We start from the raw sequence: 4,776 nt of genomic DNA, 5'->3' as shown, positions 1-4,776 counted from the left end.
GATTTTGTTTTGGGGGTGTACTAGAACATGCTCTCATGCTTGGTGGTTCGAAAAACACATTATTTTTCACATAATTTACATTATTAAAATACCTTTCTCCCCAGGCTGGCACAAACGGCTCGATTAGTTCCGGCTTTGATGAAGGTCCACCTTCCGAAAAACAAAATGTGTTGTGATTGGTTAGCTGTCCCAGTGCGTTGTGATTGGCGAACAGCTTAGACGGCGTTTCAGTACTGCAACGCCCCTTGCTCCGTCTTTCAACAAAAGCTTTTTGGGCGAATCCGGCAGGCACTATACTCCCTCATGTTGTGGAAGCTGTCCTCAGTAAAATGCGCAGCACTGGGTTGCATAAACCAACTATTTCTCACTGAGAAAGAAGCTTTTCAGCATATGTGGGCTTGCATTCTCTTCATTTGCACTGTTGTGTAATATGCATAAGAATACAACTATCCTGCCTCATTGTTTGATGTATTTAGTTAATATGTTTAAGGGTGTATTATTTTATTCCCTGGAAAGGCCTCATACAGGCAAATATGTAACTGCTGCATGTTGTAGAGGAAATTAAGCAATTGTCCTATTGCAAGTACGCCTTTACTTTTTATGTAATACCTCTGTATTGTAACCAAATACAATTGTTATTGTATTTGTTTTATTAAGAAAGTGGTTTATTAAGAAAGACACCACATATGATATTGTATTTGATTTATTAAGAAAGTGGTTTAAGGGAGATCACGTGACCCGCTGACAGAGATGGCCACTTGAGTCTGAAGCTCCCAGATCCGGTGTCGATAAACCATTCGTTTAAGTTATAGTCTCGGCGCAACTTTCTTATATTTGTTAGAGAACAAATATAAGAAAGTTGGGTAACGCTTTAGATTACAACCCGCAATGTACTGCGTAAGTAAACAGAATTTACAGCGTAACTTTTTTGTAATTACAGTGTCCTATTCAGTACCTCCGTGTAGGTATAAGGGAACAATATGCGAAGTTTGGAGAATAAAGGAGTAATAATCTGTAAAATTACAAATTATTTCTACTGTAAGTATTTTGAAACTAAGGGGTACCTATTCTAATATTACAGGGTATGTATGACCTCTTATATTTGCAAGCGATTAAGCAAAAACATACACTGTGTACTTTTTTATAGCCTACACCAGTGGTCGCCAACCCGTCGATCGCGATTGACTGGTAGATCTTTATCACTGTCCCAGTAGATCCCGAAAAAAACAGTAAAATAAGTACAAAAATGCATTACATTTCTGGGGTTATATTAATGTATCACTGAAGGGAACTGTCTTGAGAAAAGTTTCGATGGCAATGGCATTTTCTTCTCCGTATAAAGCGCAACTCTGCTTTGTTTACAGCGGTAAACAAGGAAAAGCTATATTGCGGTCGGTTCATGAGCAGTGTTGCCAAGTCCGCGGTTTTCCCGCGGAATTGAGCTACTTAACACTGTTGCCGCGGGTTGTTGTTCATGTCCGCGGGTTGAAGCGACCCCAATAATGTGATATTTAGTCCCTGGAATGTGGATTTTACTGGAAGATCCCCGCCGAAAAACGTGTATTTTACCCCCGGAATGCGATTTTTACAGGGGAAAACCCTCGAACCGCGACTGGACTAGTTTTATTTCGAAAACCTGGCAACCCTGTTCATAGCAGCCACCTCCTGTCAGAGAGTGCGTCTCATTCAGACCTGCTGTTTTTGTTTCGTGCAGATGTTTTATGTAGCAAATAAATAAATAACACCTAAAGTCAGACCATTCTGTTTTTGTTTTAAATCTTGAAATTAATCTAAATCAAATAAAAAACAACTACCCGTGCAGATCATGATTAAAATGCAGTGGTTGGATCTAATTTCAAATGGCTAGATATTTTAGTTTAAAGCCAGTTTGTTTGTTATAAAGCAAATAGCCAATAAATAAATTTGCTTAAAAATCAGTATCATTATCAGAATCCAATTTGCTAGTTAAAAAAAAAAAGAAAGAAAGAAAAGAAAATCTGAATTCTGAATCAGCTATGATCGGCGCATCGCTAATTAAAATATTAAGTAAAAGGTCTCAAATTTGAAGTACAACCAAGTCATGTGAGTTCAAACGTGAACGGCTCTGTGTGCGACGAAATCTGTGACTGCGGTGCTTAAGATGGGAACGTGTGGAAAATAGGAGAAAAATAACCTAAGCGCAGATGAAGGACAACTTTGAAACTGTATGGAGTGTGTTCCTTTAAAACTGCAGCAGTGAATGTGGTGAGCGCGGGTTGCATATCTGGTTGTTACCCCCTTATTACACAAACGTAACACATTGTTCCCTTATACCTACACGTATGTTCTTTATAGGTACACTATAATTACAGAAAAGTACACCATAAATTCAGTATACTTACATAGTTCTTTGCGGGTTGTAATCTAAAGCGTTACCGAAAGTTGCGCCGAGAGTAAACAAATTCAGGGGAACTCGCTTCTCTTCTTTCCCGACTACAGTAATCAAACTGCCATGAAAAGACGTGAGATAAATCAGTCTAGGAAAAGACTCACGCAACTCGGGATCTCTTCCTTCATGATCTATCCCGCCACGATCAAGGTGACGCATCGCGGATCAACCTCTCATCTCCAAACGCCGACTGAATTGGAAACTTATACTGACCAGCAACAGGCACTTACTACGCCTCCGCCCATATGTGACAGCACGCCAGTGGGAATGTTAACCGATGCCAGCTCGTAGTTTCTAGGAGGAGATTTATAGACTGATATCGCGACTATGCTGAGTACTACTTTAGTGGACTGTGATACCGAGTCGGCCTTGGGAGATCCTCTGTTATGTTGGCCACGTATTCAGATGAGGTTGTTGTGATGGCAGGTAGGAGAGTTTGTTCTCACTCTCCGCTCACTGCCTTTCTGTTCCGTTATTGTTGTTGTTCCCTTATAGTTCCAGATGCCATGAACTATTCATGTAAGTCCACTATTTTTTGTTTCTTATTAAGTAAGATGTACAGTAATCTGATTGAATTATGGTTCTTAATGTAATGTCTTGGAACGTCAATGGCTTAAATGGCACCATTAAGAGAACCAAATGTTTGGATTATTTAAGATCTAAACGGGTTTCCATTGCACTAATACAGGAATCTAATTTGAAAGCTTGTGATGTACATCGATTTCAAAATAGGTATTACAAATTAGTTTCTTTTCCTTCTGATAAGAAATCTAAAGGGGTTCTGATAATGATGGCCCGGCGTCTTCCTTTTTCCATACATTGCTCTAGAAGTGATGCAGATGGTCGCATTACTTACATACTTGTTACATGGTCCAATATTAAATGTGCTTTTGTTTCAGTATACGCTCTCAACGAATATGATAGTTTGTTCTATCAACAGCTCGTCCGCATGTCACTAAGTTTGAATGACTATCATCTTGTCATAGGAGGCGACTTCAATGCTGTGCATGATCCCATACTTGATAGATCTCAAATATCAAATTCTGATCAGACCTCTTCAAAGTTATTTAATGACTTTATAAAACAGGTCAACGTGTGTGACGTATGGCAATTGAGGAATGAGGCTGTCAAAGACTATACCTTCTTCTCAGCTCACCATAAATATCAAGCATAGCGTTAGTTCTGGCAGGTCACATTAGTCAAGCTAGCATCAGCTGACTCTCAGCTGATCCCCATCTACCTATAGGAATACGACACCTATCTAAGCATTCATATATAAGGTCCCTCAGGATTATCAGCAGTTTTCGCATTGCTCAATAGCTAATTAAATGGCGAATTCGGCAGGCAAAACACAAACACACCTCCGATTCATTTAAGTTCGTTCACTTAAACACGTCAATTCACCGCATTGATCATAAGCTGCCTGATTCGGAAGTAACTGAGTTAGCATTACTTCACGCATCGCTACATTATTGACATGGACTCCACAAATTATGTAACTGACTCAAGAAGAAGTTCAGATGGGGACTTCATCCCCAAGAAGGATATCAATAGATCTAGCATCCCCGTCACAGCTGCTTTGTTTCACTCTCTCGAACATCTTCACAAGCTAAGTTCCTTTTAATGCTCTCAGGTTTGGTAAGATGCGTGTTGCTAAGGCTATCTCTCTTGCTTAGCCTCATTTAGTTGTTTTCAGTTACATGCTTGTGTTGTGCTAGTTTATATGACCTATTGTCAATGTGCGGTACTTATCTGTTGTCACTGGCAACACGCTTGTCGCTGCATATGCTGCGCTTAAAGGGGGGTCTAATGCTATTTCATGCATTCTGAGTTGTTTACACTGTTAAGAGTTGGATTCTTATGCGTGCGTGTACTCAGCGACCCGAGCGAGAGCGAGCCGCTCTACACGTTTCGTTCATGGTTAACTTACTGAAGTCATCGGCAGCGCTGCAGTTACTTGCTCGAGAAGACTGTCTCTAAAGATGTGTGTTTTTGGATGTGAGGAAAAAATAACCTTCTTCAGTGTTATGTGAACAGTGGATGCAATTTGTTTTTTCCGGGGCAGCAACAGAGTTTCACGAGCATGTTTGTTGTTCCCGTCACTTCGGTGATGAATGTTTTATAACAAGGTACATTCTGACACTGGATTTGTACATCGTTTGATACTGAAAGATAGAGCAGTCCGAGTGATAAAAGATCCCAGTCATGACTAGGAACTGCTGTAAAACTGCATCAAATGTCTGTTTGTTGCCAATCGGCCCGTAAGTGCTCGCGACTCTTCAGCTCCGCCCCCGGCTCGCCTCCAGGTGCTCGGCTGTTTTCGGAGAGAATCGTAAGCTGTATCTTTC

This window comes from Sinocyclocheilus anshuiensis, unplaced genomic scaffold (assembly GCF_001515605.1).
Source record: "Sinocyclocheilus anshuiensis isolate Anshui unplaced genomic scaffold, SAMN03320099.WGS_v1.1 scaffold592, whole genome shotgun sequence".
NCBI classification, from domain to species: domain Eukaryota; kingdom Metazoa; phylum Chordata; class Actinopteri; order Cypriniformes; family Cyprinidae; genus Sinocyclocheilus; species Sinocyclocheilus anshuiensis.
This window is presented reverse-complemented; position numbering follows the sequence as displayed.